The sequence below is a fragment of the Zootoca vivipara genome, chromosome 6, assembly GCF_965207765.1.
Source record: "Zootoca vivipara chromosome 6, rZooViv2.hap1.1, whole genome shotgun sequence".
Taxonomy (NCBI): Eukaryota; Metazoa; Chordata; class Lepidosauria; order Squamata; family Lacertidae; genus Zootoca; species Zootoca vivipara.
Window position 1 is genome coordinate 13,973,270 of NC_142589.1, and position 22,254 is coordinate 13,995,523.

Consider the following 22,254-nt stretch of genomic DNA (forward strand, 5'->3'; position numbering starts at 1 on the left):
TTGGTTTTTTTTATTTAAGTGATGGCTTTTAAAGCTACGAGACGTTTTAAGCCCCATTTATGCAATTTTGCACATTAGCAGGTGCTTTGGTGTTCAGGAGGAATTGCTCCTGCAAAAAAAATAATGTTGGATTACAGTGTGAGTTGCCATTCTGGGCAGGAGCACCTGCTGAGCAACAGTAATTGCTTAGGGTATTAACAGCAATGAAAGCTGAAACTTCTGTTGTCAGTATTGGTCCGCTACAACACATTAAAGCTGTCTGCAAAACAGCGTGGGAAGCGGAGCGCAATATGTTTTAGTACCTTTATGTATATCTTCTTTTTAAAAAAAACAACAACAACACACACACACACACACACAACACTGCACAATCTGACAACCTTCTTGTGTTTCTTAAATCTCTTGCTTTCAGGTTTTGCATTTAGCTTAGGGTGGCAGTGATGTATAACTCTTAACCGTGATGCTGACTTTTCTTTTATGGAATAGCTATATTTACAGCCCACCTGCTTCTCTCTCTCTCTCTCTCTCAAAAATAAAATAAAATGTTTTTATTTCATTTTACAACATATAATAAGCAGCAAATGTTAGAAACATCTTGACTGTTTTTGCATTATTCACCCATAAGAGCTTTCAGGGAATCGTGAATGAAAGGAAAATACATTGTCATACCATACAAATAGCACACAGTGATATAGGTAACTTGCTCACGCTTACTTTATTTATGTGATCACAGCTTTGCACAGGTTGGGGGCGGGAATAAATATATAAATGGAGAGCGGAGAATGCAGAAAGGAGGTGCTATAGGAGTGGGTCCAATTTCTTGGTGCTAGGTTGGTGGCAACAGTTTAAAAAGCTCTGCAGTTAATACCATTTCCATTTCCACTTTCTTTGTTTCTCCTTCTTGCATCCTGGGCCGAGTGAATTGTTGTAAGAGCAAGCTACAGCCAAGCAACGTACAGTGGTACCTCGGTTTAAGAACAGTCCTGTTTACGAACTCCACAAAACTGGAAGTAGTGTCCTGGTTTGCGAACTTTACCCCGGTCTAAGAACGGAAGCTGAATGGTGGAAGGGCACCAGCGGCGGGAGAGGGAAAGCGTGCCTCGGTTTAAGAACTGTTTCAGTTTAAGAACGGACTTCCGGAACGGATTAAGTTCGTAAACTGAGGTACCGCTGTAGTTGAGATCGTAGAATGGTAGCATTGGAAGGGATCCCAAGGGTCATCTAGTCCAACCCCCTTGCGAATCAATAGACATTCCGTTGTGGTGACCGTAACCAAGGTGCCATTTGGTGCCTAGCTTATATATCTGAGTTTCTAACACTGCCAAGAGGAGGATGGCAGTTCTGAATGAGCAGCCTTCAGTCTCTGTTGGCATAAATCTCACGCTCTCACAAAGACCTCCCAGTACAGACCAAAAGCTCTCAATTGCACCTTTGCCGGCACTGCTGGCCGTGCTGCTGTTTGAAGCAGACAAGTGCCAGGTCTGGAGCTCAGCTGCTCATTGGCAGGAGAAACCTTTCAGCTCCAAAATGTAGCCTGATTCAGAATGGAAGGGAGTGAAGCCTGGGGAAAAATCTTTTCAAGGCTGTGCTGGCTTGATATCCTTATTCCTGTGACACTATGGAATCTTGGCAGGAAGGAAAGCCGTATGGATAGTGCAGTTAAATACCCTCTTTTTGAAGTTGTTCTCCTTTCTCTTTCCCCCGCCCCAAATCCCTCCCAAAATCTTCCTTGGGCTGTATTTTGGCTCCAGTCTGTTCTCCCTTTGCCATAATATTAGAGTGGTTTTACTGCCTCTTTCACCAGGTCTCTCTTGCTCATTAACTGGTGGCCCGGTTGTAAATTTTCCTCATTATTCCAGTCCTCTTTGCAAACTTTTGACTTTCCGTTAATTGCTGGCTGACTGACTTGCCTAGAATTGATCACTCGTATTTCTCCAGTGGCCTCTTGCAGTTTTGTGTGTGTGTGTGTTTTTCTTTTCTTCCCCAATGCAGATTTAAATCTAAAATTAATTGGTTGCCCTTCCACTGGCTGTCCTTGAGTGTATCTGAAAGTGGAAAGGGGTCAGTGTCTGTGTGTGTGTTTTCTCCAGGAAACCTTAACATTTCCTGGCACCCAGCACATTGCAGCATAGAGAGTAACACTATTGATTTGTTTTTAAGGGCACAGCAGACTGCCAAACTGTTTTAGTCTGATCTGAACCAGATCCGGTTGGCAAAGCTCTGCTGTGCACCATGATCTAATATATCTCCCTCACTCGCAGATCCTAATTCAGTGTAATGATAGAGTAGCTGGAGGAGGCAAAAAATTGATTACTGGCTCCCAGACAGCAACGGCAACTTTTCTTGTTATAACATGCCAGATGTCTTCACTAATACGCCATTTCCCCCCCATTAATTCGGCTTTTGCAGGATAGCTCTGATTGCATGAGAACCTCCAGTTTCCAGAGTGATGCAAGCTTTAATATAGTAATGCATACACTGGCAGAAAGATACACATACGCCTTTGTAAACATATCTTTGTTTGTGAGATATATGCCAATATCTTTCGTTCCTCCAGGAACGATCACACAAGAGCTGGTTGCTTATCAAAGGTGGGGAGTGATCCCCAACCAAGTGCTCTTCAGATATTGTTGGGCAGAATTTTTTTCCAAAATGGGACCCCCCCCCTGTTTTTATATTTCCACATCCCCCCCCCACCTCGATTCAATATGTTCATTAGGAATAATGAGCAGGTGCTGGTTCTGTTTGTTGGTCTAGTGCAGCCTGACTCAGTGGTCAGAGTTGATAGGAGTTATAGTCCTGCAACATCTGGAGGGCACTGGATAACAACAACAACAACAACAACAACAACAACAACAACAACAACAATTTATTATTTATACCCCGCCCATCTGGCTGCGTTTCCCCAGCCACTCTGGGCAGCTACCAACAGAAAAATGAAATAAAATAATCTATTAAACATTAAAAGCCTCCCTAAACAGGGCTGCCTTTGTGGGAGGCAGATTGAAACTATATTTTCAATATTTCCTAAATAGTTAACTAGGTTCTCAGTACCTATTTAAATGTCCTATTTTTAGATAAGGTATCCAAGGACCCAGGAGCTCCCAAATACTTCATGCAAATCCCTTCTTGATTGGACAAGAGTAATCTTGTTTTCCATTTGCCTGCAGCATATCGGAGTGCGTAAAGTAACAGATGATGTGGCAATTGAACAGGGCCCTCTCCAAAGAGCAAAAAGACGTGTATAGCTTTCTAAACTGGGCTTAGGGGGGCTATTTGTTTTTCTTCATAATGGAACACAGTGGCACTGCTGCTGTTGCATTGCAGTGGTTGATGGGCTTTGTTGCACCTGTGTCCATCTCTATGAAAGGAACAAGATGCCCGTGTAGTGGACTTGGGTCACTTTACACTTACTGTCTATAGACATCGTAATCAAGGCAGTGACCTTGTTTTTAAGAGACATGTTGCGGAATTGTAAGAATGCAGAACAATGCCACACAGGCTCTCCTGCTCATGGGGATTGCATTTCATTGTTAATTTTCCTTGCACACGTTTTGATGGTTGGAAGATTTGTGTAGCATACACGGAATAAAATGAAATAAATGCACAGAAGTGGAAGGCAAGCCCTGTGACCAATTGCTGCTTCCTCCTCATCCTGATGAGATCTCTCTCCCCCCTCCCCATTTAATTACCACAGCATTCAGACCTGTAAACTGGTATCAGTTTACAGATGCTCTTTGTCTAGCTGCTCTACAGAATGGTTAATGATTGTAGTAGTGCCACAACTTGTGTATTGAAAAAATAAAATAAGGACTAGCGCTGCTGATTCAGATCAAAGATTCATCTAACCCAGGGGTGCGGAACTGGACCCAGCCAGTGTATGCAAGTTTGATAGGTGGTCAGGACAGCCCACCTCTCAATGCCGGGTGACCCAGTTTTGCCTGCAAGGTTTGCAGTCAGCCCTGTGCTTTTCAAATGCTGCCAGTCTGCTGCATAGGTTCTGCTTGCAAATCCCCTTTTAACCCAGCCGTGTCTTTCCTGCCCCACAACTGATACCATATATGGCATCTCATGTAAGGTGGGTAAACATGGCTTGGTCAAAATAGCACTGCAAGCCAAACAGGGAGGCCCGGTGGGATTAATTAGCTGCCAGGCTAACTTCATGCTGCAGGTTTTGATGCATAAATCCTTACGCAGCTTGGGACCAGGATACTGGAAAAATCTTCTCACTCCTTATATACTCAATTGATCACTGCACTCCGCAGGTGAGGGCTTCTTGAAGATACCATCTTACCAAGAGGGTTGTTTTGCACAACATGGGAATCAAGCCTTTAGTGTGGTGGCCCCTGTTATTTAGAATTTCCTCTCCTTTATTATTCAACATTTCTCTTGCCTTTTTAGCTCCTATTGAAGTTGTTCCTCTTCCAACAAGACTTAAAAGTCGATATGTTTCCCAGCCTGCATCTGTATTACAATTGTTTTCAGTGTTTCATTCCTTGTGGTTTGCCGCCATGGGCTCCTTTGGGAGGAAGGGCAGGATATAAATTTAATAAATATAAATAAGCAATTAAGCCAGTGGGCCAGAGGTTTCCCCATCACTGATCTGGCCTATCCTCTTTTATCCTGCATCAGCCACCCTGCTGCCTCCAGGAAGTCCATAAAAGGCAAATGCCATCCCCGCTTTTGCATGTTATGGATTTAAAAGTTTGTTTGTTTTTTGGGGCGGTGTCGGTAGAGCTCCATGATTTGCTTCAGTTCTTTTATCTTGACTAATCTCTTGGTGTTTGCTAGCTGCCATGCCTTGCCGTTAGTGCTTTAGCTGCTCTGCTGTTCGCAATATGAAGACAATCTCCCCTCCTCCAATGTCATTCATTGGCTTATTTGATTAGATTTTGGGGGTGGTCTGTTATTGCTATTCTTCTGTGGTGGTGGTGGTACTGGCCTTTTTCTTCTTTGCCCTATACATCTGTCTTTCATTTTGGGAAAATCTGCCCATATACACATTCTTCAGAAATTGGTATTTCAGGTGCATCCACATGATAGGAGCAGTTTGTTTGTTTGTTTGTTTGTTTGTTTGTTTATATAAAAGCTTTTGAGTGCCCACCCCTTTCAGCTAAGCTGCATGAGAGAATAACTTAAAATACAAAACAACAGTGTAGAGGGACAGTGGGGAAATTCAGTGTATAACTACCATAAAGCAGATAAAACATCATACAGTAAATTGATACTGCCTGTTTAAAAGCCTGAGCAAATTTTTAACAGCAGTCTTTGTTTTCTGGTACTGGGATTACAGACATCCCCTTACGTACATGGGGGTTACGTTCCAGTCCCCTCACTTGTAGCTGAAAAGCCTCCAAATGCCCTTTTTTCCTGTTCTCCCCCACTCTTTCCTCAACCCAGACTCAAATATCTAAGAGTTGATGCTTTGGGGCCAGCTAGAGGCTGGAGGACCTGCGAGAAAGCTGCTGCTGCTGCGCTGCCCTACACATCAGCCTTTAGGCGGGGAGGCCGAGCAGCGCAAACAAAGCCCCACTATGCCTCAAGTCCTTTGGGGCTTCCTCTGCCCTCACAGATGTCCTTTTTGAGCTTTGGGAGAGTCAAGTACCCCTGGGAAAAGCATTCCATAAGCAAGGGGCTGCTACTGAAAAGGACCTTTCTCTGGTTACCACCCACCTAACTTCAGATGGTGGGGAGATCCTGAGTGGAGTGTCAGGTGATGAATTCAGTGTACGGGGCAGGCTTATGTGGTAGAATGCAGTACTTTAGGCACCCAAGTCATTCAGAGCTTTAGTTGCCCCCGAACCATGACGGGGTTGGCATAAAACGTTGAGCTGATGAGCTGATAATCTTATTGAAATGGAAAGAGATCGGCTCCTAGCCTAAATATTTAGCAAGCCTTTGAGTTTTACTTCACTGTAAATCCGGCAGTGCGTGTAGAGCACAGAAAATAAAGTGGGAACTGGCATGTCCGGTTGAGTTTTCAGGCTGATTAGCTTCTGCAGCATGGATGCTAATTAGATTGCCTCATAGCTGGTGGTGGGTCTTTTCCCTTTTGCTAGTTAGTGAATTGAAAGAGTAAAGCAGTGGAAACATCGTTGAGGACTAAGGGCTACCACTTTCGATGGTCTTGCCTGTTGTGCAGATTTATACAAAACTTAAAGTACAGATGGCAAATCTGTTGCCCACCAGATGTTGATGGTCTAGGCTACTCATTGTGCCTTTTGAATGCCGGTTGTGGGAATCACAAGTAGGGAGAGGGCTGTTGAACTCAGGTCCTGCTTGCAGGCTTCATAGTTGGCTGCTGTGAGAACAGGATGCTGGACCATGATGTGCCATTGCCTTATCAATGCTCTTCTTAAGTTCTTACTGATGGCTGTACAGGCTGATGGGAGTTGGTGTCTAAAGGTTACACAGTGCTATGCCAACCTGGAGTACCACTGGCTTCCCAGCCCTGAATTAGAAGCTAGCCAGCTTGCAGGGTTTGTTACCCGAGTGTGTCACTGAGAGGAGGAGAGGATGTGTCCTCTCGCTGATGCATTTAGGCTTTCTTCCCACTCGCTTCCTTTCAGGAAGAAATTATTGCAAGGGTGAGGGCATCAACATGAAGTCTGAATTGGGTCTGTAAGTGCAGTGGGTTGTATCCTGTTATGATACCCTAGGATTAGACTCAATTTCAATGGGTTAGGGCTAACATTGGATACAGCCTAGTGTGGCTAAGGGAGCTACCAGGGCAGAGAGGGAAGAAAGGAGGAAAAGAGGCTCAAGAAATCCAAAGTGAATGTGGCCATGCCCTACATCAGGCATAAGCAAACTCTGCCCTCCAGATGTTTTGGGACTACAACTCCCATCATCTCTAGCTAACAGGATCAGTGGTCAGGGATGATGGGAATTATAGTCCCAAAACATCTGGAGGGCAGAGTTTGCCTATGCCTGCCCTACACATAGCAGCAGACATGGTGGAGAAAAGCTCACAGCAGCCCATTCATGTGGGCAGCTACTTCTAATTTACAACTCCCTGGGCGTTACCTGCTCTGTTTTCACTGACAGCCAGTTTACTTTGTAAGTTTCTTCCTCTCTCTCTCTTGTTTCCTATAATACCGTAATAGAGTTTGGGAGTCATCCAGGGAAGCTGACTAGCAGGGTGGATTCGTGACAGACAAAAGGAAGGACCTCTTCACGCAGCATGTAATTAATTTATGGGACTTGCTGCCATAGCATTAGATGGCTTTAAAAGAGGATTAGACAAATTCATGGAGGATCAGTCTATCAATGGCTATTAGCTGTGATGGCTATATGCAACTCCTGTTTCAGAGACAGAATATTACTTCATATCAATTGCAGAAGAGGGCTGTTGCTTTCGCAGCCTGTCATGAGGGTTTCCAGAGGTCTCAGATTGGTCGCGGTTGGAGCAGAGTGCAGAAATTGAAGGTCCAACAGGGCTCTTCTTATACACTTAGGCTGCTCATACTATTTTACAGATACAAAAACCACCCTTTACACTTCTTTTTAAACAAGCATTTGATTCTGTTGTTGCTTAATTTAATTTATTGTTGGCTCTGCTTGCACTTTGCTGCAGCTTTTAGTCTTGGCTATTTTTTGGTGACATATTTTACTGATGGATTATTCTTTCTATTTTCTGTGCTTTCCCCCCTATTTCCCCCCACCACCACTTCCAGCAATTCCTGTTTGGAGTAGTAGCCTTTTCAGATTCAAGACCCAAACATGCATTGGCAACCCAATTCTTACTTTTTTTAACCACACATTTTGATGGTGGTAGAGCTGTAGTTTCCACCCACTGTGGAACAGGCCATGAGCTAGTAGTGGGTGCTGAACCACGAGTTGAAGACCAGTGTGTTGGAAGGGAAAATGAGAATATAAAAGATTTGCTTAAATGAGTAGCATTGAATTATGCACATTAGTGCAGAGATCCAGGTGCTTAAGTCATCACTAGCATCTCATAAATTGGGTCTGGCACCTGGAGTACTGAAGGTGGGCAGGGAGCAGAGAGAAGGCAATTTATCTTTGTGTATCAACAACTGAGCTGATAGAAATGTTGGCTCCCTCCACAGTGAGTAGTATTCTGTGCATTCAAAAGAAAAAGAAAAATAGAGAGTAATAAAGCCTACCAGCACTGAGTCTTTTTCTCTCTCTCTTACTTTTCTTACCTCAAGTGCAGCGTGCGCACCGGCGACTGAATATCTCCCATTTCCCCTTTGTTAGTGGTTTTCCTTTCCGAAAAGCTCTCACTGTAAGGGAATATTACAGAGGATATTTGCTTTAAGAGCAGCTTCCTGCACCGCCATCTGCTCCTTTTAACTTAATCCTGCAGTGAACTGAAGGCATATTCAATTTGTGGGCAACAGGAAACGTGATTACGGTAACGCAGAGTTGATATAAACATGGTGTTTCTAACTTGATTTCAGGGCCCAGAGCAGAGAGGAAAGAGCTTGTGCTAAGAGGGGAGCTTCAGCTCTTGAGCAGGTTGTGGTGTGTCTGTTTTTGGTGGAACTTGTAAGGAGGGAGTCTGCATGCATCAAGATTCAGTTTGCTGGCTACAGGGCTGGTACACACAAGGCAACCTTTTGCTAGTTAAGCCAACAGTGGGCTTCCTCTCTCTGAAAGGAATAGACATATACCTGGTGCTCTTTCTGAAGCTGCTGGTGCTTATGTGTTCATCTCCTGTGCATTCATTATGACAGTTGAGTTGCAGGATGACATTTGGTCTAGTGTCCACACAACTAATGCTGATCCTTTTTATTACTGAGCCTGGCACTTTTGCCAGAGTGTCATAAGGTCTGTAAATGATGTTGTACACTGTTTCGTCAAGCTAAGTGAAAAGCTGGGTATAAATCCTGAATGAATGAATGAATGACTGAATGACCGACCGACCAACCAACCAACCATGTCCACCTACCGGCTATTGTGGGGAATTATTCCTCAGCTCAAGCTTGATTTCAAGTTTTGTGAATGGACGGCAGCTTCCAAAGCCCAAATATTGGATGTCTCTCATTCTGCTGGATTTGCTCTGTCCTAACCTCTGTTGGAGTAAAATTCATGTCTTAAATCTAGGAATGGGGAACTTGTGGTCTTTCAAATGTGGTTGTCTCCCAGCTTCCACAAGCCCCATCCAACATCACCATTAGTTAGGGGGCTTACAACATCTGGATGGCCACAGGCCAGTGCTGAATTATCAAATAGGCAGAGTAGGTACTGGGCTATGGGGCCTTTTAGGGCCCCTGCGACAATGGATCAAAATAATATTGATTTGATCTTGAAAGAAAATTACATGGGGTTTAATCTGGCATTGCCACAGGCTCCCCATTTCTGACTTGAATGTTCCCTTCCAAATCACTCTCATAAATAGGATGCCTTAGGTGTGATGTTCCCCAAATTTCAGCTTTCTTGCCTTTGGTGAAGTACCGTAACTCTCTGACACCTCCCATGAGTGAAGGAGTCACCCCCGAGCATCTTATGGCTGTCTCTTTTTTAAAGCACAGAGCTGTCTGGCACCACATGATTTGATTCCTTTCAAGTGCTTTTCGATAACTGTGATGGCTAGGAACAAGCGGAGGTTTTCACATTTCAACATCTCAATTTTTCAAAGGAGAAGTGGGCTACAAACCCTACTATAAAATGAACATGTTTTATACTGTACTCCAATTCTGACCTGTCCTGTGCCAGAGCTGGGGGTCTAGAGACAGTTCCGCCTATGCAGTGCAGCACATGTGCCGTGGAGAGATTTGGCCATTTGGATTAACAAAAAAGATGGAATATGCATCCCTCCCCCCCACCCCCTCCCCCCCAAAAAAACCCAGATGAGACTGTGACGTTATTTCTTCTGTGTTAGAAATTATTAAAAGCTCTTTGGGGGCAAATGAATGCACAACACCCTATCCTTGTCACAGTTTTGTCATTTTTATGAGAGCCTGACTCTAAACATAAAATCAAATGAAACCAATGTATATCTAGTCAAAGAATTTTAACGGCACAATTTTTATTTTAGCTTGTTTTTTATATTTGGTTATATTCTGCTATTTTTCTAAAATGCAAATGAGAGCTGCTGTGCTTTGCATCCAGAACGAAACACTCTGGCATGTCCAAGGACCTGAAAAATGGCGGGTTTGCCGCATAAAACGGGGCTGGTTATTAGAGGCGGTGCGGTTGCCCTTTGTTGCTTGTGTGTTTACTTGATTGAAGCATCTTGTCTGTGATGATTTTCTTCCCTCCTAGAAGGCTGATTTGAATGGAGCATAGAGCGGGATTGCCCCAGGGCCTTGTAACAATTTATAGTCTGTGGATGGAAAGAGAGAAGTGCATAAAAAGACAGTTGTGAAATGCCTCCAGTACCCTGTAATAGAAAATCTGTGTATGATGACCTTGGCTGTGAGGGCCGGCGGGATCGTTTTGATGTGATCCAAAGGGTTATAAAGGGAAGGGAAGAATTGCTTCTCTCACCTGGAAAGGGAGCGAGACACAGGGAATAATGCCCTTGCAGAGTTTCCTTTATTTGGAGACCAATAAGAGGGCTAGGATTCTTTTATTACGCCAGGATAATGCTTCTGAATGCAAATCTCCCTGGGGGGTGCTGAGGCCCAGCACCAGCCACAAACACCTATGTGTTTTAATGGTCTCATTCTCTCTGTGAATGAATTGGCTCTGTGTTTCCCCCCAAAGCTGCAGCTTTAAATTAATTCAGGGCTAATTTTCCTCTTGCCAGTTGTGGGACTATGCTTGACCTTTTCCGGTTTTTGATACAGGGGGAAAATTGCTGATTAATATAGGCAGCAATTATTTCTCCCCATATATCCCCCTTTCCCCTTTAAGATATTTTTTCCCTTGGATTCATTTCCTTTCCCACTTCTCTCCGTGGAAAAAAAAAGAGCACAGTTCTTTGGAGCAGATGTCCTAGGACTGGTATAATAATCACCCTCTGTATCGAGGCTAAGTTGACTATTAAGCCACCAAGCGCACTTCATTAATGCAAGAGGCAGATTGGGTTGAGGCTATGTGTAGCAATGTTAAATTATTATTATTATTTTTTAAAAAAGCTGCTTTGCCTGCAAATGAGAATTGACAGCTCACATTTAATGTGAGTCGCTGGAAATCTTTTTACTGCAGGGACAAATAGGTTGTGAGAAGGTGGCAGGGATCACTGGGCAGGGATCCGGGTGCAGGATGACAAAGAATCAGAGGCGACAGTTTTAAGAACAGTGTGGCAGGGGCTTGCGCGGTGATTAAATTCGCCGATGCTGTCATTGAGCTGTAAGGCTGCAGATAACATTTTCTCCCCGCGCTGGAAACAAGAATCAATACCAACTCCTTGACAGGGGCTAAATTATTAAATAGAGCCTTTCTTTACAATGTTTCATTATCTGGGATTTACCTCAGCTGGCGATTTGTCAGTGGGGGCGGGCGGGGAGGAGGGTGAGTGAGATTTGCTGGGCGTTTTGTATTAAAATTATTCCAGCTTGCATTATGAATCCCTTTTGGATAATTCCCCCCCCCTCCTTGCCGATCTTTGATCTGCTTCTGCCAAGATGGCATTTAGCCTTTTCATACCGTTATTAAAACAGAGGGGTGGGGAAAAGATTGTGGAGAGAGAGAGGGAGCAACCTTTTATTCCTTATACTGTCGCTGATTTACAGATATGCTTCTCCCATAAGGGCCCCCCTTCCTCTTCCGTTTTGCTTGGTAAACTGACAGATTTGTGCCTCCCCCTCAGCAGATGGGTACGGAAGAGACCTTCTCTGTTCTCCCTTCCCCTCCCATGTCTGTAGGAACGCTAGCACAATCTGGGTTGCTTGTACCAAAGAGATCAGGGGGAAACCAAGGGGCCACACTTTACTGAGCATATGTTTGGGACACTGCCATGTGTGGGGCTAACCAGCAAATAGGGCAGAACACCACAGAGGGTTGGGGCTAGAGGGTCCCCATCTATATTCACAGCTGTGCTTCTGTTCTGAAAATGGCAACTTTAAATTACAAATGGCAGGCGGGTAAATAACGACTCAGCTCACCTGTGGTGAGTAACAGTAGCCTGCGAGATGGGGTGTTAGGTACTTCCCTCCAGGCTAGTAGCTTTTGTAGATTTATTTGCAAGGCTTGGGAGAGCTGACAGTTCCCTCTAGCTTTTTCTTTTTCTCCAAGCCACACGGTCAGCTTCCATCTCACCTCACCAACCCTCCCTGTTTGCTGTCCATAGATCATTTTATTTTTGTACCTTTGCAGGTAAGCACAGGTGAGGATGAATGGACTTCTGCTATTTATAACCTTCCAAAGTATGCAGCAAGGAAGCATTGTATATTTTATATCCTGACCCAATGAGGTGCTAGTGGGGAGCTGCAAAGCAAGATCCTTTCTCCGAACAACAACTAAATATCTTCTTCCTGTATTCTCTGCAGTCCCACACATGGGATTTTGCACCACCCAACCTTGGGAATGACTTGTGACTCCTTGCCCTTTGGCTACTTGCTCGTTCCTCTTCTTTGGGGAAGGGTTGTATCTCAGTGATGTAGCACCTGGTTTGCACACAGAAAACCCCAGGTTTGATCCCTGGCATCCTCAGTTAGGACTGGGAATGCCCCTGCCCGAAACCAGAGAGAGGAGCTGCTACCCCATGTTGACATTACTGAGCTAGATTGACTGCTGTGTTTTTAGCAGATGCTCAGAGAGTGCTCTCTGTAGATTATCTTTGCACTGTTGCATATTAGGACAGGGAGGCTCCTTCCCTCCTGCCTCTTTTTAAAATTCCGATTTCTTACAGAAGGGTGCATTTCAGAGCTACATCCTGTGAGAGCAGACTACATGGGCCAACATCAGGCAGCTTGATACATGCCTTTAGATTTTTCTTCTTCTTCTTCCTCTTGAGGGCAAATGTAAACTCCATCAATGTCCAGTAGTTAGTCCACTGTAGTGGTTTACCACAATAGTCTTTTAAACAGATTATGCTCTTAATGGTGGCTGCAGGTTTAATTTAATATATTTCCTGGCTCCAGTAGTAGTCAGCTTGGTATGACATTGAGCGACAGTCATTTATTTTAGAGCTCTCCTTCTAAATCCCTTCCTAAGAATTGTGTAGCGTTCTGTGTTGTCTGTGGTTCCATGTGCAAAGAGGCTTTTGGAATTCTGTTTTGAGGCTGTTTTTTTCTTTAACTTTGATTGTCTTGGCAGAAAAGTGGCAGAAAAATTTAGATCTGAAGTGTGCCTAGATGCTATAATACAGAATCCAATCCTGTAATAAAAATCTTGGTCCCTGTTTAATGTATATGCACAAACTAGTAGCCCTCATAGTTCTCAAAAGGGATCATTTGTTCCCAATGCTCAGGAGCCAGCTTCCCCCTCTTCTTTGCTCAAAACACATTTATTGCTTATGCTGGCCTTCCACCTATCCGATCCAAAGCCTAAGTCTCAGTTTCTGCAGCATTGGACAGATGCTTGTAAGGCTCTTGTTTACCGTAAGACTCGGTGGTGCTTGCCTTTAATGTCAGCCATATAGTTGCCTTTCCTTTGTCTTACTATCTTCCTGTCCTATGGTTGCATTATAACCTGGCTTTAAAGCAATTAGCTTTAAAAAGCTTCCTACTCTCCCCTTCCCTACTTCCATTGATAAGGTGTTCAGGAGACAAGGCAGGGTGGGTGGGTGCTTATGGTGGTGGATTATAATTCTGCTTGCTTTTGTCCCTGTCCCCATGTGAATGAGGAGATACATAACTACTTTTTTTTATTCATTTAAAGGAGAACATTACGGAAAGGACAGGATGCAGTAGTTGTGTGCTGACAGGAGCTGTAAAAATTGGTGTGAATTTATTTGTATCCATCCCTGTGACCTAATTGCCTGGATTCTTAATTATGCAAACCTCTTACCAGTCATGCTGCAGCACCTTGGACCTCTCGCCTGCAGCTTTCCCCCCACAGTCTCATTTCCTGGTGTTCACCCAATGTAAACACAGCCATTTCCTACACCTGGTGTTCAGATAATTGGCTGCTAAATAAAACAGAAGCTGTCTTCTTAGAAGGGAGAGAAAACACACACACACACACCCCACACGGCAGGTGATGGGCTTCTTTTTTGCATCTAAAAATAATTAAACCCTTTTTAAAAAATAGCTATTGGGAAGCAATTGGAGTTAAAATGAATTTAGCCATCTCCTTTAAGTGTGTCGAATAGCAAGAACATCTGTCTTATTTAATATTGCTCCTGACCTTTAGGATTATTGAAGTTGAGATTTTCTCTGTAGTCAACAGGGGGGTACTTGGAGCACTTTCCAGGGTTTTTTGTGTGTGTGTGAGAGAGAGAGCATGAAGATAAGTCCCCAGAGACATGTTATTACACTTCATAAGTCACTAAAGAGAATTCATTAGAGAAATTTGTTTTCTCACTTTCAGAATGGGCTTTTATTTCCAAGGGAGGTGGAATGTCATGGTGATCACTAAATTTGAATGTGGTGGTCTCTGTGACTATGCAGTATGGCTAGGAAATGATTTTCTGACTCCTTGTTTCCAAGGTAGAAAAAACATTGGTTGGGTCTCATACCTGCAGTTATAAGATCAAGGCTGCCCCTCTGTTTCATATACACATTTCCCATTTATTCTACCTCCCCATTTCCCCACCTGATTATGATTAGCATTACATCTGTACCCAAGCACTTCACAAACTATGGTTAGCTTTTAGTGAGCTCGTAAGATTGTGGTTTGAGCCAACCATGGTTAGCATGCTGTGCTAACTAATAATATTGGAATATGAAATGGAGGGGGCATGAAGTGCGATCAGTTCTGCAGAATATTTGCAGTCTTATCTATTGTTAGTTTATCAGACAGTATTTATACCTGCACTCAGCTACATTTTTTTTAATAAAACCCCTGACATGATGAAGTTAAGGAAACAAGATGGAAGCATTGCAAACCCTATCTGCTCTTACTCTGAGGCCAGCTTAAGCCAAACCATCCCCAAAAGGAGAACCAAGAGCTCCAAAACTTCCCCACTGTAAGGAAGTTACAGAGTTGTGGGTTCCTCAGCAGGCTTTTTGAAGGAAGTGTGCAGTGTTGTTTTTCTAGAAAAAGAGGTGCTGGAACTTACTGTGAACACCTCCCTTGTACAATGGCAATGGCACCCACCTGAGAGGTGCTAGAACTGAGTTCCTGTGAGTTCTGGCTGGGAAAAAAGCCCTGGAAATACTTATTTCTTTTTGGCCATGTATGTTGTTGAATTCTCAGCTCGAATCTGGAGCAAATTGCAATTTAGATGAAAGCGATCGGTTAGGTCTGTATTAGTTTGGGGCCATTTAGATGTATTTTGAGAAGATAATTCCTTAATTAAATTAGCGGTGTATAAGGATTCTCCCCCGCCCATCCCCTTTCTGCTCTCTCTGTAGCAAGTTCATTAATCCTAAACACACTTCTCTTCCCTCCCTTCAAGTGTGGAAATTGCTTATCTACATAGTTCAGAAAAAAGAAACAAAGTGGAGATTTCGAAACTGCAATAATGCTGTCTAATTTGGAAGGAGCTTCACCCTACTCCTTAAGAGCAGAATTCTTCACACCTGTTGTCTCACTACTATTTGTCACAATCCTGCAGGCTGGGTCAATATGACATGACATTCAGTGACTGAGGCAGAGAGAACAGCTCTATGTCTGAGGCCACCCAGCAGACTCCTAGCAAAAGTGTCATTTGATAATAGGATCATACATAGCATCTAGTTTGTTCTGTTGCTCAGTACACACAATAGTGTGTACTGGAAGAAACAAAGATCACCAGTGTTGAAGCAATGATTCATTGGACTGGTCATGTTGTGCGGCTGGCTGATGATCGTCTTCCAAAGCAACTACTCTATTTATTCCGAACTTAAAAATGGAAAGCGTAATGCCTCAAGGCAAATCTTTAAAAATGTAGTATAAACACTTGACAACTGGGAAACACTGGCCTGCGAGTGCTCCAGTTGGAGAACAGCCTTTACCAAAGGTGTCATGGGCTTTGAAGGAACTCGATCTCAGGATGCAAGGGAGAAACATGCTAAGAGGACGGCACGCTTGGCAATTCCACACTGTGATAAACTCCCACCTGGAAACCAATGTCCCCACTGTGGAAGGATGTGTGGATCCAGAATTGGCCTCCACAGTCACTTACGGACCCATTGTTAAAATCGTGTTTATGGAAGACAATCTTACTCTGCTACGAGTGATCGCCAAAGAAGAAGAAGAACACACAATACAAAGCCTACTCAATGGATAACTGTGTCCAGTGAGGGAAAACACATTACTTTCTTACATTTACACCCCACCTTTTCACTGCCTCCTCCTCCTCCTCCTCCTCCTCCTCCTTCTTCTTCTTCTTCTTCTTCTTCTTCTTCTTCTTCTTCTTCTTCTTCTTCTTCTTCTTCTTCTTCTTCTTCTTCTTCTTCTTCTTCTTCTTCCATATTTACATATTGTCCTTCATCAAGAGACCACAGGATGGTTTACAACATAAAACATAATATCATAGTAGAAAAGGGGGGGCAATAACCCAAGGCAGCCTCCCATCTAGTTTCCAGGCATTTTACCCATCCAGACACTGATCATCTCCAGACCTTCTTAAGCTTAGTTAATTGGTTCTAGTGTCAAACTGTTGTCACAGTCAATCAGGCTCTCTTAGGGGTGGTATTCACCTAAGGTTTACTCAGTGTTGACCCACTGAAATGAGTGGACTCCTCTTAGTTATTATGCTTTAATTTCACTGAGCAAAACTGGGTTTAATTACCACCCTTAATGTTCTACCAAAGTGTACCTAAATCTAGACCTTCCTTCTTCAGCAACAGAGAACAAGGTTTGCTCTTTTCAGTTTGACCGTCCTTCATATATTTGAAGACTGCTCTCAAGTCCCTCTCTCCGTTTCCTCTTCTCCAGATAAACAAACCAAACTCCTCCAACTTTTTCTCATAGGACCTGTCTCCTACACCAGTGAGTATCATCACTGAATTTGGGTTTTCATTTACTGTCTAGTTTCTAAGCCACTTTGTTTCCGGACAATTGGAACATTATTTTACCTATGTAGGGTGAGGGATGAAAGAGGCAGCTCTGGGACTGTGCAAACTGCAGAAATATGAGGACTCCAAATCTTGGAGCTGCAGCCATGACTCTTAGGAATGAAGGCTATTTAATAGCTTGGATAATGGGCCCAGAATGGGTTGCACATTTATTTCAGGGTTTCAACTTCCAAATCAATAAATCAGTTAGATTGTTTGTTTACTTTTTATTTTTTAATATTAATTTTATTATAACCACAACCACCACTGTTTGGCAAATACCCTCTTAGATAGCCCTCTCGGGATAGAAGATAAGGCCAAAACTCAGTAGTAGTAGCAGCTGCAATGCATGCAGACGGTTCTAGGTTCGAGGCCCGGGCATTTCCTTGTAGGGCTAGGATAGGGTCACTTTATGAAATCCTGGAGGGCTGCTGTCACTGCAAGTAGTGCTGAGTTAGATGGAACTTTGATCTGACTCTATATAACACAACTTCTGATATTCCAGAGGATACCTCTCTTCAAAGGCTCTGAGAAGAACCTTATCTCCTGCCTTTCTCTTGGTCCTGCCACCTTCACAGGCATGCTTGGTGAAGGACATGAAAGAGGGCCTTCTTGGTGGCCTCTCTGATTGTGGAACTCCTTTCCGAGGGAGGCTAGGCTGGAACCCTGTGTTTTCCTTTTTCCAGCAAGCAAAAGGAACACTTACTTGTTCCAGCACACCTTTGGCCACTAACTGGCTGCTGCGGTGGGGTGTTTTTGAGCACAAGTCTTTTAAAATGATTATAGGTTTTTCTGTGCTTTTTTTTAAAAAAAGGTTACTTAATGGTTTTTTAAAATATTTATATTTTGTGCGTGTGTTTTTTTTTTAACTGTATCTGTTTTACTTTGTGCTGTGAGCCACCTCAGGTCCTGCACTGAGAGTTATCTATAATGCACAAGTGCAGATAAATGTATACTTCCTCCTTCAGAATGATTATCGCTCTCCAGTATGGATATTTATTCAGATTTCATCAGTTGATTAAACTCACATTAAAATAATATAAAAAACTAAGATTTCTTTAGTTGAGTGAGAGCCTTAATTTATTTACTCAATGCACCAGTGATATTTTGGCACACTGAAGTTCAGAAACAATAAAAATGGATTGGCATGCTTAATGGGAGGCATTCCGTGTATCAGCCACCCTTCCTTTGAAGAGATGAAATGTTTGAGCTAAGTGCTGGGAAGCCCTCCCTCCTCCCTCTTTACCACCACCTCTCCTTCAGCTGAGTCACAGATGGTAGAATTGGAGCTGCTGACCTTCAGCTCCTTTTCCAAATATTTGTTCTTCTGCCTCAGATCTATCTTTCAACTACTGGGTAATCTGACTGTCAGGCACACAGCCACTTTAACAAAAGAAATCCTTCTTTGACTTTGTATTCTTTATTAGTTTCCCCCAGTTTCCTGCTGTCACGAAGGGTGGGTGGCCCTTTCAGTTTGTTGTGCCAGGCATGTGGGCTGTTGCTTGGATTGCCGTGCACCCAGATGTGCTGAGTGGTAATGCCAAAGACTCGCCATCAACACGTTTTTGTTACATTGGTGCCATAACTTGAAAATGTGGTGTCAGCTGAGTGGCGCTTGGGACAAGTTCCCCCTTTGCCCAATAAAACCCCACTCAGGACCCTTAGATCTGTCAATCCTCAGGTGTCCAAAAGTGTGCATGGCATCATGTATGCATTTACTTTTGTATTTCTTGAACCTTCAGGGCACTCAGCTGTACAAACTTTACACCCCTCCCTCCCTTTAATCACAGTTACAGCCATGAAGTGAACCCTGATTCCAAGCAACTTACCTTAAATAGAACAGGGAAAGTTTATGAAGCCCCTGTCTTGGAAGCTTGTACATTTCTGGCAAACTTAGACCTGTTGAATCCTTCTCTACATTACTGGAAATTGTAAACAACCCTGGAAATGTATGTTTTGAGACTCCGGGGTGGTACTTGAGGACACTCCTGTACCAACATATAACAGTTAAACAAAGAGGAAAAATTACCTGGTATTTGGTCTCCTTGGTACCCAGAAGTTGCGTGTGAATCTTTATTTTGAAGTGCAGGGAAGATGCCCCAAATCTCAGTGATGGCTCTTTAAAGCGGATGGGGGACAAAACATGGACATAGGAATAGATAGAGTATAGAGCTAGACCACTGGTCCATCTAGATCGTTATTGTTTGTATTAACCGACCGTGGTTCTTCAGGGTGTCAAGCAGGGGTCTCTACCAACCCAAATAATTGATTCCAGGGATTGAATCTGGGGCCTTATGCATGCAAAGCAGATGCTGCTTCCATAATCAATTTCTTTTATTGAAAGTTTTCAACACAGAATACAATAAAAACCAAAATAATCTAAATAGAAATAAAACAGACAGAAAAGATAGGGGAGGAGGAGGAGATATCAAGGTTGTATCTTAACCCTTATTCCACACAAAGTAGGGTGAGCCTTGGAGTTTTTCCCTCTTTCCCCAGCCTCCTACCCTGGGAGATTCTCTCTACCCCACCCCTTAAACAGGGCCCTTCATCTTCCATCCATCAGCTTTCTATGTATGTGTGTCTTCATTAAACATCAAACATCAAAAAACCAAACAAAACGTAAATATAGAGATAGTATTAGGAAAAGAAAGCAAAAATTAGAAGTCATAGAAAAGGAGAGATAAGAAGAAAAAATAAGGGCTCACGATGTAATCAGGGCTTTGATTCTTCATCTGCCAATTATGTATATAAACATTATTCAAAATACGCAAAATATACACTCCAGGATAAGATGCTGCTTCCCACCGTAAAATCAAAACATTTATGACAGTTAAAAATGTGAAATGATATCAAACTCTGGGAAAAGGCCCTCAGAGGGAAGTGCAAGTCTGATTTTCTCTTTATTCATCACGGTCATCTTGCTATAAGTTCTGTGGAGCAGACTCCCTGTACATTGCAGTTGAGAGCTAGTTCATTGTACAGTGATGCCTCGACTTACAAATTTAAACCGTTCCGAAGGCACCTTCGTAAGTCGAAAAATTTGTAAGTCGAAAAATGCCATTGGAAACGCGATTTCCCATAGGAATGCATTGGAAACGGAACAAATTCGTAAGTCGAAGCAACCCTATCTACAAATTCGTAAGTCGAAAAATCCCTATCTAAAACCGCCACGGTTTTTTCCCGGATGCCGAGACATTTGTAAGTGTGCGGCCATTACCCCCATTCGTAAGTCGAAAAATTCGGTTGTCAAGTTGTTTGTAAGTTGAGGTACCACTGTATGTTGCTTTTGGTGTTTCATTGGATGGTGATGTTTTGAAAAACCAAATCTAGGCAGATGCTGCCAATCCTCTGTAAGGCCTCTCCCTTGCTGGGCAGAGTGAGGGGGGTGGCAGCTGGGAGGTATTATAGTGCTGCATCAGTACTGGATTTCAACATACCCTCTTGATGGTGCCGAGGAAAGCAGGGTGGGTGGGGAATTCATTGCCTTCCGTTTTGGAGTTGGAGCCTTATCTAGTATAACCAAGGGAAACTGCTGCAGTAGAAGACTTTTTGCTTTACATTGTGGGTTGTTGGGTCCTTTGCCTTCTCTGCCCTCTCTTCGGTTTGGGTTAGAAGGCTGGCTAACAAGGCACACACTTAATCAGAAGTTGCTGCTAGCAGCCTTGGAGCTGCTACAGAAGTTCTGTGAGCTGGCTTTCTTTGTGCCAGGCAGAAAGAGACTCTTTTGCTCACTATTATAGAAGAGAAGCTGAAGAAAGGGCCCCTGCTCCTGGTACTTAAAAATGTGACTGTGGAGAACCTCAGAGACCAATTTGCTGGAAACCTTCCCTGTCTTAGCAGTCCTTCAGGTTTTCTTGTGGTGGGATCTAGCAGGAGAGGTAGAAGCTAAGCATCCGCTTAGTAGGGCTGGGCGATATATCAGTACATTGTCCAACACTGGTTTGAAGTTCACAGTGTGATAATTGTTTCATAATATTTGAGCTGGCAATATATCGCTAATCATAATGTGTGCAAGGGCTAGGCGATACCTGGTTTTCAACATTGCGATAACTCACCAGCTAAACATTGCAATAACTCACTAGCTAAACATTGCAATGTTATCACCAGCTAAACATTGCAATCTACCACAATATCTGAAATAAGGATGGAACTATACAGAGGCAAACCGGACAATGTCCTGGCAACTGCTACTGCTTAGGGGTCTAAAATGGATAAATGACAATATTATCAATCACCACACACTCAGTTTTATCACCAGGCATGCCAAAATGCAACCCAACAGGACTTTGGGTTTTTGGCTTGGCTACCAAATTGTGGTATTCAGGACAATCCAAAGTACGGTGAAGAGTCATAGTGAATAAAAGCAATCTGAGACTGCCAGTAGTGGCATCCTGCGAGGCCTTGCACTGGTGACGGGAGATGGCAGCAATAGTAGTGGCAGCCTGTGAGGCCTCATGGCGACACAAGCAATGGGGCTTGCGAGGCCTCGCCATGGTGGCAAGAAGTGGCAGCAGCCTGCAACTCTGCCTGCTGCCTCTTCTGTCACCTAGTAGACCTGCTGCCACTCTGGCAGTCCCAGATTATTTGTATTCACATTGACCAGGGGCAGGCAACCTAAGGCCCGTGAGCTGGATGAGAATCACCTTCTCAATCCGACCCGCTGACAGTCCGGGAATAGCATGTTTTTACATGAGTAGAATGTGTCCTTTTATTTAAAATGCACCTCTGGGTTATTAGTGGGGCCTGCCTGGTGTTTTTACATGAGTAGAATGTGTGCTTTTATTTAAAATGCATCTCTGGGTTATTTGTGGGGCATAGGAATTCATCCCCCCCCCCCCAAAAAAAAGTAGTCCGGCTCACCACATGGTTTGAGGGAAGGTAGACCAGCCCACGGCTGAAAAAGGTTGGTGGCCCCTGACATTGTCTCATCACCGTACTTTGGATTGTCCTGAATACCACCATTTGGTAGCCAAGCCTCAAACCCAAAGTTTCATTTGAATGCATTTTGGCTTGCCTGCTGCTGAAAGTGACCATGAGGTGACTGATAATATCATTAATCAGCTTCAGATCCTTAAAAAGTAGCAGTTGCCAGGACATTGTCTTGTTTGCCTTTGAATAGTTCCTTATTTCAGATACCATGATATATCAATATATCGTGATGTTTAGCTGGTGATTGAAAACCAATTATCGCCCAGCCCTACTGTTAAGCTGTTCAGAGTTGTTGGTAACTGGGCTCAAATTGAGCCTCTGTGGT

At 43.5% G+C, this 22,254-nt stretch overlaps 1 protein-coding gene across 22 annotated transcripts in view; it reads left to right on the forward strand.

The window, feature by feature from the left end:
• RERE (arginine-glutamic acid dipeptide repeats) overlaps positions 1-22,254 on the forward strand; it is a 339,661-nt gene that overhangs the window by 145,144 nt on the left and 172,263 nt on the right. The window lies entirely within an intron of this gene.